The following is a 12272-nucleotide window of genomic DNA, read 5'->3' on the forward strand; positions in this document are numbered from 1 at the left end:
CATCCCTCTTAGCCCCAAATATTTTCCTAAGCACCTTATTCTCAAACACCCTTGACCTCTGTTCGTCTCTCAAAGCAAGAATCCAAGTTTTACAACCATACAGAACAACCGGTAATATAACTGCTTTATAAATTATAATTTTCAGCTTTTTTGAGAGCAGACTGGCTGACAGAAGTTTCTCTTAAAGGAAAATCGGCAGAAATGCATGGGCACATCTCTAAATTTACCAATACTGTACCTTCCATTGATCATATATGGAGACAAAGAGAAAGGCAGAAAATAGGAAAGATTTGAGAATGCTGGGTTTGCAGTGAAAGACCTGCTATTTGGCAGAACATATGTATGTATGTATGTATGTATGTATGTATGTATGTATGTATGTATGTATGTATGTATCTTCCATTTTCAGAACCAACACAATTTCACTAATGATGATCATGTGCATGGACATCATGGACAGCTTCTCCATAATGGTCAACATGTAACAGTGCATGCTACCACTTCAAAATTGTCGTGGACTTGGTGAAATGAATAAGCTCATGTACGAGGAGACTGAGGAGAAGAACAAGGATGAAGGCGATGAGGAAGACTGATCAGGAAGGGGAGAAAGAATGTGCTCATAACAAGCTGAATGGTGAGTTAAAAAATCTATTTTGTTGATTACAAGTCTATTTTTTTTAATTACATTTGTCTTGCATTTGTAATATGTTACATAAGTCTATTATAAAAACTGAAATAATGATTCAAAATACGTTACCTAGAGAAATGCATTTTTACACTTCTATTAACTGAAATAGACCCGGAATTTTCATTTGTAATTTTTTAGTACATCTTCCGAAATTTTTTCAAAATCTTTCATTTTAAGATCGATTTACTGTTCTACCAAAATTAATTTTTTATATCTTGTAACATTAGTTAGTAATTAGCTACGTTCACTTATGTATTCATATACGGAAGGAGAAATAAAATTAATAAGTAACTTCAGTTTGCCAGTTTCCTCAATTTTGCTGAAAAAATGAAGTTTTCGAAAGTCGTAAACCAATGAATCCATTCTTTAAATGCATTTATTTCATTAGGACTGAGAGGACTGAGATTGACTCTTTTACGACGTAGAATGCATTCCATAATAAGTATTTAGTTTAATAAATAGGGTGAAGGTTACTTATTTCCCGGCCACTATAGGAACTTGCTAAAATACCTTGAAAATGCCTTGGATTTATAGTATTGATTATTAGAAATTGATGTGATCACTGGGAGAGCTGTATGTTATAATAAGAAAATGATTAGCTTGATTTCTAGGCTATATTAAACTAAACAGAACTGTGCTCTCATATATATTTAAGTTTGTCATAACAATGAAACAAAAGAATCTCCATTATATAACACTGACAAAGAGGTTGTAATTACAGACAGATTCCAAAGACTTTACTACAGTGAGCAATGTTAATTACTCTGCTACTGATGTTTCATCTAGTATTTGAGCCACGTGGAATTCTCTCTGAACACTTGTCCAGAATAGAATGGCATTGCTGTGATCTCAAAAAAAATGCTTCTGTAAGGCTACTAAAAATATCCTGACGTGAGAATTTTGTAAAGCAGCCAGTGGCGAAGCTCTTAAAAGGCTTTTGAGGTTTAGCCTATCCAGAATTTTGAGTTATTATACCTAGTAACAGTAGGCCTATAAGTTCTTAATAATGATGTATCAGAACAGTTGGTTTAACTCTGATCCTTCCACATGTTAAGTTCACTGTTGTGAATTGTTGAAATTTGATGGAAAGTTAAATGAGGAAGTAAAACATAATTTGCAGAAATTTTAGCTGAGATCTAGAACGCAAATATTTCAGCTGACATCCAAAATGAAAATATTTTAGATGATATCCAATGTACAAATATTTTAGCTGTGATGACTGACGAAATCATGGATGTGTCTGTGAAAACGCTCTAAATTATACTTCAGTAACTCGTCTGAATCTACAGATTGTTTTGTCTTTCTTTAAATATAGTGTATATCTTTTTATTGTCCCGGAGAGTTGCCGCTTCTTGCTCCCAGATGACCTTGTGACTAACACGCTGATGACGCAGTTCCTGGTTGGTGGTCCCCAGTGCTAGACTGGCTGGGTGGATGCATACTCCAGTGCTCTTTAGTTTCTGAGCTGTGCTTAATTATTTGCGTGAAGTTAGTGATTAAGTGTGTGAAGTGTTTAGTTTCAATGCCATTTTCATTATGTGAGCTTGTGCATATTTATAATACTTACATAAAATACAGAAAATCTTGTGTGAAAATGCGATGCAAGATCCGACAGAAATTTCCAAACAGACAATAAACAATAAAAAAACCTAGCTAAAAATTCAAAGAAACAGGTTCAATAAATGATCGTAAAATACTACATAAAAGCTGAAATGGTGTCAATCAGTGCTGCTGAACTTGTGAAAGTTAATAATAATTTTATAAGAAGGTGTCAGCAATGTGTAGCAGTCAACTGGGGACATTTTGAGCATGAAATATGAGCTGAGTAAGAACAAATAACTGTGCATTGCTTGCCTGCCAGGCAAACAGCGGGTGCATGCATAGTGGGAGACAGTCGCTCTGTGACCGCGACTGGGAAATTCCAACTCTCCAGGACAGTTAAAAGATGTTCCCTGTGTTTCTCTTGGCATATACAGCCTTAGAGACAAAAAATGGCCGATCTCCTGTAGTGTGAATTTATCTCAGTCCACCTTTGGGCAGCACCTGGTTCATTCACACGACTATGGAAAATATATATCAGGACATATCAGAATCTGACTAATCTGATGTAGTACATATTTTGAAAGAACCAACAATCAGAAGGGGTAGGCATGTCTTTAAGTAGGTATTAATGATTTCATGTTCATAAAATTGTAGTATGTATTTTTAAAAAGATTTTTATGTCCCTATTATCCTCAGTACATGTTTAAATAGGGACAAACAATATTTTTATACCATTGTCTCTATCGACCCCATGTTTGGAGTGAATAGAGACACATTTTGAACATAAATATATACTGTTCTTGTAATACTTCGGAAGCAGAGTAAGCAAAAAAACAGTTTATTAATACCCTATGTTTCGAAATAAAGTAAAAAATAAACATAGTTTTCAATATTACTAGATTTATATATGTAAAACTTTAAAAACTGTCCCTGCTCATCCCATTTTATGGTAGTTTTTTTTAATTGGTTATATTTTACTACGCTTTATCAACTGCTATGGTTATCTAGTGTCTGACTGAAATAAAGGTGATAATGTCAGTGAAATGAGTCCAGGGTCCAGTGCCGAAAGTTATCCAGCATTTGCTCTTGAATGGTTGAGGGAAAACTCCGAAAAGGATCGCAACCAGGTAATTTGTCCCAACCAGTATCTGAACTCATGCCTACTCCTTTCATGGTCACACATGCTAATCGTTACTCTACAGTGGGTCGATTCATATTGCTTTTAAATGCCCATTATGACATACAAAAAGAATTAGAGAAGAAAGCAGAAAAATGGGACTGAGAGTTAATATAGAAAAGACAAAATATATGATAATATCAGCCTCAGAAGGAAAAAGAACACCTTGTGATTTGCAGATTGAACAGAAAGTATTTAAGGGAGTAGCAAAATTCCGTTATCTGGGGATTAATGGATAATGAATTCAAAATGAGTGTCACAATAAAACACCGGATTCAAGCAGGGAATAAAGCATATTTTGCAAGTCTGAAATTGCTAAAAAGTAAAATATTAACCAGGACAGATAAAATATAGATATGTAAAACATTAATAAGGCCAATTGTTACATATGGCGCAGAAACTTGGACACTGATAAAATCAAACCAAGATTCTTTAAGGAAATTTGAACGTAAAATAATGAGAAGAATTTATGGACCTGTTTTGGATAACAGCATGTGGAGAATTCGATATAATGAGGAAATCAACCAACTTATTAAAGGAGAAGATATAATAATGGCTAGGTCACCTAGAACGAATAGATGAGAATAGAATACCTCTAAAAGTGTTTAAACCAAGATATTATTCAACAAGGAAGAGAGGAAGACCTAGAACACAATGGATGGATAATGTGATGGAAGATCTGAAAATTATGAACGTGAGAAGATGGAGAAAAAAGATTGGAAATGGAAGAGAATGGGGACTGATTGTGAAGGAGGCCAAGGCTCACATATGGCTGTAGTGCCGAGTAGTCAGTCAGTCATTATGATGTACAATAAGTTGCCTCTGATTGAGGTTCTGGCTACAAGTACATAGGCCTATCACTTGTTGATATGTGTCACAGGAAGAATATTGTTTGTATACATCTGGAGTCTGATTACTAGTCAGTGATGTATGCAGTGGAAGAGGAAAGGAACTGGCCATCCTAACCCATTATCTCCTGGCTTAGTTGCTTCATGAGTGATGCCTTATTGATGTGACTTACGAAGTTCAGACTTGTCTTCGAACAATTGACCAAACAACATAATATACAAATAGCTATTTCAGATAAATTTGTGCAGAATTAATTAAATAAATATTTTTAAACTATATAATGTGTAGAAGAATTCAGTGTCATTACTTTTGCGATTATAATGAATGTATTTCTTGTATAATACAGTAAACGGAAGTTAATAATCCTAGGTGTATATTAAATTGTTTCATATCTGCATATGTTTTAAATGAGATTTCGAGAAAATAAACCACGAATAGTCATGTTATTTGTAACATTATAAAGAAACTGAATTTTGAAACTCATGTAATGAGAAAGGTTGTATAATCTTTGTAGGACATTTTAAATTTAAACGAAAAAGTTAGGTTTCTCTTGACACCTACTAGTATAGATTTTGTACTAGAGCTCTGCACGGGATCGGGTCAAGCCTGGAGGCCTAGGCCCAGCCTGGTCCGTGGACCAGGCTCGGGTTGAAATTCACTTATGCTTGTCGGGTTTGGGGCTGGCCCAGGTCATAAAGAAACGAAAATCATTTTTTTTTTTTCGCGAATTATACACTGATTAAGTACCGGTAAATAATACGAAGATTTTATTGTATGCACTATTAGATGTCCACCTGACACCATTCAGAACAATAGACTCCCGGTATTGTAAGTTTTTGTTTAGTTCGACTTCATATTTTGTAACGGCATTTGTTTAATCTCAACTCAGTCATAGACACAGAGCATTGATTATTTGTTTTACATGGGAGACTGGGAGATTACTCTTTCTCATGCTCCAACTGAAGTAATAACTCTCACAGCTGTTCTTGACCCCTGTGGCCTCTGGCTTCTGCTTTATCTGCTAGTCTTCGGGTTTTGGGTTGGGCTCAGCTGATAATTATAAGCTAATCTTGGATTTTGGGTTGGGTGTGGTTCTGGTTCAGATCAGGCCCGGATCTAAGAATTTCGGCTCATGCAGAGTCCTACTTTGTATATGTATTGGCTTTTAAACATATTGTCTGCAGATAAGTGTTTCAATTTTAAGCATTTATCCAGTTCTTTGTCAATGTTGCCTTCAGCACTGATAAAACACCTTTATGATGATTCTTGACTCTAGCAGATTTTCCAGTTATATTTTTCTTTGATGGGAAGTCCTCCTGTGTTGTTTTAATTTGACTGTAAATCATAACGATTTTGAAATTATTTTGTAAAAATGGCCGACTAACAGTTTTCTGGGCAGGTAACTATTTGCCTAGTTTCTTCACAGCAACCAATGGAAACCATGTGAAATTGGGCTACTTTGCCTATCAACAGGGAACCTAAATAAACATAAAACTCATAATAGATTTTAAGGCTGTAACAAAATAACTGAGGTAATCTTCATCTTACGATGGTTGGTGACGTATACACGTCCGTTGATGTGACATATTAATGAATTTAAATACTATTATAGTCACAATCATGCCATGGTATGAAAGAAAAATTTCACAACCTCGAGCGGGAATCGAACCTGCGACTTCCTGTTCTCCAGTCAGGCGCCAGAAGATTACATTTGTAAAGTTTCTTTCAACCCATAAGCAGTGCTGACTAGATCAGACTTTATGGACAGTACTCTATAACAGAGTCGCCAGTATGAAAGGATAATTCCAAGCCTTTGGCATGAGACGAACTCGATAGCTCAGTGGTAGAGCGCCTGACCGGAGAACAGGAAGTCGCAGGTTCGATTCCCGCTCGAGGTTGTGAAATTTTTCTTTCATACCATGGCATGATTGTGACTATAATAGTATTTAAATTAAAAAATAACTGAGAGGCTAAAGCATTTCTTTATATACTTTAATTTACTGCTTATATTTGAGGGGCTTAGAACAAAAAGCAGGTAAGTGACGGAAACCTAGTTTTGAGGAAATTACAGTTAAAGTTCTACATGCAATGAAATATTATACACTAGTTTGGTGAAATGATGCCCATATAGCAGCATTGCACAGTGTGATCACTTAACTGATTTTATCCCAAAGAAACATCCTTTTGGGCTATCACAACACGCACTTACCTCATTTTTTTTAATAATGTCACTTACCTGCTTTTTGTTCTAAGCCCCTCAATTAAATATATTGTTTAGAGCTACTGATCAATATTACTTAGTTTTAAGTCATTAGTGAAGGAGAGATATAAGCTTCCTTTATCACTTATTCAGAGTCATTTTTTTTAATAGCCCTTACATATGTATGCTGGAGTCATATCTGAAATAGGAAAGATTTGTCAGAGAACACCATAAACAGGAAAAAGTTGCAAAATTTAAATTCTTTACCTACCTGCAGGTAAGGACTCAGTAAATTAACAAAATTTGCTCCTTGTAGATATTGTCACAAACGTTATAGAACTCAACTGTATACTTTCACAGTATGAGTAAAAATTTTTCTTACTTGGGTACCATATATCATATCATTAAGCAAGCCTCAACATAGAGAAAAGGAATTTCATAATGAAAACATAACCTACAGCAATACTGTTTTGTTTATAAAAATTGTTTTATTATGTATGTTACCCTGAAACATTCTCGAACCTGTAAGAGAAATTTTGACTCACTGTGTAGTGGGGTGGAGATACTTGAAATGGTTACATAACACAATACATGAGCTCTTTATTGACGTAACAGACTTGTAGTATAGACCAAGTATTCACATTGCAGGAGAATACTCAATTCTACATTGTTTATACTATCTAGTCTAATAGTTTCAAACAATCACTACACAAATGTATCTACTATATTTATTGTAATACTATAATGTTATATCAGTCATTAAAATTAGATTTTAAGAAAGAATACCGTACTTACAACCATGTGTATGGAAAATAAATATAATTTCACACTATGTTACACTGGGATTTCACAGATTATAGAAATTAAAACTGAACCAAAGACACTATTTACACTAGGCTAGGAATTGTCAGAGGAAGAATAGGACATTAAATTAGAGAAGACATGATCCTTCAACCTATGATTTTTAATTCCTATGAAATGAAATTCAATTTCTTTCAGACATTCCGACAACAAAAATTTTATATTTTGATAGCAAGAAATGAGCAAATTCTAGGAGTAAGTATTTGCTTACTATGCATTAAATTCCATATTTTATTTTTTAAAAACTTTAATTGAAGTCAAGTTCCTTTGTTAGGTTATTGCTTCTGAAGGGAAATTCTTGCACATTTGGAATGACTGCATATATCGCAGCATAAATAGGACAACTGACCAGATTTACAATTATTACAGTGAATTGGTGATGACATTAAATGAATTTATCATGAATACTTGCAAATTTAAATTACTATGCTTAAAGAAATGTGCTTCTTAAAAATATTTATAATTATATAACAATTTAATAATAACTTATGACGAATTAATAATTATTTGTGAAAGAAACTCAACACAGACAGTATGTTTAAAAAATAGAGATACAAGAATATTACATAAATTTTTTCCTTATATGAAAAGACACCTGATTGTAGTTTGAAGGAAACTGGCAAGAATATTCGTAATTGTTCCGAGATGAAAACATTCGGTTCCATGTGGAAGAGTCTGTCATCCTCTTTCTATGGTATGAAGGGAGAATGTTGAATATTATAATTGGCTATTCGCTTTTTTAACTGAAATACATCCTAAGTTTTCAACACAATTCAATTTTATATCTTACATCTCGAGAAGTTAATGTTTACTGTGCTTCAATGAAAGTTTTTTTTTTGCTCTAATGGTTTAAAAATTAATTGATCACCTTCCAAGCATGTTAAATTCAATACTCACAAATCTCACATATCTTCTCTACAAATGCAAGTTTAGGTAAACTATCAAAACTATCACTTTTCAGAAACAAACATATTATCCACAGAACCTAACTATTTAGATTCTTCATACATATGTGTGCTTACTTCGTTGAAGTCCACATTATATTGTCAACATTTATATTTCTTTTTTTCTTTCTTGTTCCCTCCTTCAGTTTCAAGAAATCGTAACTTGCTTCCTGCATTCATTAGTTTTAAATGAAATGAGACTTGGAAGAAATGAGGTACAAATGAAATATTGTATTTCAAACTACAATTCATAACACGAAGAGAGAGATATGTTTCTTCACTTGATAACGAGATACTAAACATTTTTAAATTAATATTCTTACACTTCGCTTATAAACTAAATCATATGATAATATATTAATGCTAATTATGGAAAATGGAGCAACATTGTAACAAAGAAAATGCAATTTCATTTCTTATTTTATATTTGTATCAATTGTAATCTATAACTTCCAGAAATTGAAGAGTTGTCATCAGTTCCAGTCACAAAATTTTAGTGTGAGTGATGCTGTATATAATGCAAACTACATGAATTTCATGTATTTCATGTCAAATTGACCCACATTTAAATGTGTTAATTTAACTGCCGTGGAGGTTAGCATATAGCAGAGTGTCTACCAGTAATAAAGTGACGAAAGTAACCAAAAAGTAACTAGCTGTAGCAATTGGTAACAAAAATAAAGAAATGTAACTAACTTAAAAGACTCGAATGGTCGTGGGTAACAAAATTACGCATATTGTTCTGCTTCACTTACTCCATGTGGTGCTGCTTCCTGAGCTGTGGCGGTCAGTAGTCTAATACAGTCTTGAAGGCTAGGAGAGAAGTTGGCTGCGAATCCAATGAATGAAGATCAGAGAACTTCAGAAACAAGTTCGATGACAGATCGTAAGATCACTGAAATGTTTTTTCATCGTGCTTATGTTTAATTTTTGAGTTGTGATAACTGAAAGTAATTACATTTTTGTTTCACATTTTCGGTAGACACCCTGGTGTAGGTAAATAAACATTTTTCTTCTTCCGTGAAACGATATAAAATGAGTGATGTTAGAGGGCTAATTGATTTATAGTAATCTAAAGGAACACTCACACACATATCTCCAAATTTAGTACTCTTTTCTGTATGAGTATGGAAATAACATGTTCATTTCTAGTACATACAGTATGAGACTGACTTTTTTTTTTACTGTATATAGGGTGAACCGTAAGTAATATCATTAATTTCAGGGGATTATTCTTTGAGATACTTCAAACAAAATTTAATACAATTTTGCTGGTTTTTGCTTCCTTTCCGAGACAAAAATTGTTTTATATGAAACATTTCATAGCGTGTTTTGAGAAAGTCATTGATTGAATTCCAAATATACTCAGTCAATTTAAGAGAGTAGTGTATTGTGACAAATGATTGAAGGAATTTTAGTTTTGTCCTTTAAATGTGCAGAAATTTGATCCGAACAAATGTAACATCGAAAAATTCCGTTGCAAAACGAAAAGTTACATTTGTTCAGATCAAATTTCTGCACATCTGAAGGACGAAACTAAAGTCTTTTCCATCATTTATTGTCACAATACACTACCCTCTTAAATTGACTGTGTATATTGGGAATTCAATCGATGGCTTTCCCATAACATGCTGTGAAATGTTTCATATAAAAGAATTTTTATTTCGAAAAGGAAGCAAAAACCAGCAAAATTGTATTCGCTTTTTTGTTTAAAATATCCAAAAGAATAACCTCCTGAAATTAATGTTATTACTTGCGGTTCACTATGTATATAGTCGTATGTTGGACGTTAAAATTATGCACAAGAATTGTTGGTGGCAGCTGCTAGGTGAAATAAAATATTCAAATAATTTCTCTTAGGCAGACTGGTTGTCATGACATGAGTAGATTCAACTGATGAAGTATGTTACGTTGTTCTCTGATTTGAATCATAGTAGTGTTACTTAATTAATATCAAAGAAATAATTAGCTAGCTAATTAGTCTGTTATTTATTTGTGAAAGCAATTTAAAGCCATCATTCAAAGTATAACAAATACTTTTTGTTGATATATGCTAACAATAAATTAAACTTAAAAAAAATATATATGTATATATATATTATGACCCTAGAATACTTAAACTGTAAAATGTATTACAATTATACAAACAAATTTCTGTATTTGCGCTTTATTTCTTAACTCATTGTACTGGAGTGACGAGTCTACCTCTCAAGGCAATTTTTCTTGAATTTTAGGCCACTAACACTATCACTCTCACCTTCGTCATAATCACAATAATCATAAAAGTAGTCATCACAGTCATCAATACTGGTACCGGTACTTCCATCTTAATCCTCAACACCATCACGAACACCAACTGATTTGGAACACAATTCACTTCATTGGATACTGTGCACTGCCAACAACTTTCTTGCCTTTGCTTCAGGAGATCTCTGGTGTAAAAATTAAGAGACTGGGTCCTACAGCACTTAAAGTAGGTTACGTGTTTTTATAGCAGATAAATATTATGGTATTTATACTTTAATTAATCAGTTCTACATAGTACAATTAATTTGTCCTTGTAATATCAAAAACTGCTAATAAATTATAATGTTTAGATGTCATATGAGAATTAAATATGTATCATGAGACTTCTGAACAGCACTACACTTCACTCTTTACACAAGAAATGCATAAACGATTTAACACCAGGGCCTAATGAAATGTTTCAATGAGTCAGTAAATTTGGTCATGTAACTCAGAGCCACACCACTGTGGAACTTTCCTTGGATTGGTGTTTGAAGTTTATAAAAAAACGTTTTGAAGCAATTAAATTTAAGAACATGGACGAAAAGAAATATCAGGTATTGTGCAGAACATTAATAATTCAGTTTGATTTTACTTTCGATAAAAAGCATGCTGGAATAATATGGTGGCTTCATATGGGTGAATTACGAAGAGTTAAGTACCTGCCATTAGTTAAAAAAAAAAAAAAAAAAAAAAAAAAAAAAAAAACCGCTAAAGCTAGTACAAATTATACAAAAGAGTTTTAAATAAATACAATTTATACATAAAAGATCGAAAATTGTTAGTGGAGAGAAAGAACAGAATCAACTTTGATGTGATATAACTTACCTGGAAATTGATAACACATTACTTTATACACTTTATTTCGGCTTTATATGCCACAAATATATATTATAAGGTATTTTTCCACAACTAAGTAATTAATTAATAATTGTTCTAATTTAAATTATTATTTAAATGTCATTGCAAATCTGAAAGTACCCATAGTTAAAAATATCTTAAATAATTAACTGAAATTGTTTGTATGTACTAAACGCTGATACACTTTTAGTATGTGTGTTGAACATGTTTGTTAAGATAAAATATCAATACTGATTTATTGGAAAATACAATTTTATTATTAAATCAAGTAATTTCTCTCATATTCATGCACTAAAAACGCTGTTAATAACTGCTGAAAGATTCCATGAATTTTATTACACAGAATTCAGCATTTCTGGGCGATGAATTGATTTCATCTCCAGACTCCAGTTCAGTTCAGTTCAGTTCAGTTCTGAAGATGGAAATTTTTAATGTAGATTCCATGTTGAGCTCGCTGATTATAGCTGAATTTAAAAGTCTTACTAACTCTATCGGCAATACTTTTTGACAGAGGGAGAAATTAAGTACAGATTCTTGACTTTATTTTGTACATTTTATATCATTACAAACAAATTTTCAGTGAGAGTATCATTACATTAAAATATTCTTTTTATTTATACGTGGCCCTGGCCCGATGTTAAATGGTTGTTTTTTAATATCAGCAGATTAGAGCCTTGCATTTACTAAGTTCATTCGAGCATGAGAAAGCGATCATGACGTTAGCTGTTAAACCAGAGTGTACAAGGTTTTACTTCTCGCCACTAAACTTAGAGTGAGTGTCCAGTAAACATTGATAGGGATATTGTGGAGGCTAAACTTTTAAGCTACAAATACAAATTAAGCAAAGCTTTAGGCCTCAATAGT

Source organism: Periplaneta americana, chromosome 10, assembly GCF_040183065.1.
Source record: "Periplaneta americana isolate PAMFEO1 chromosome 10, P.americana_PAMFEO1_priV1, whole genome shotgun sequence".
NCBI lineage: Eukaryota > Metazoa > Arthropoda > Insecta > Blattodea > Blattidae > Periplaneta > Periplaneta americana.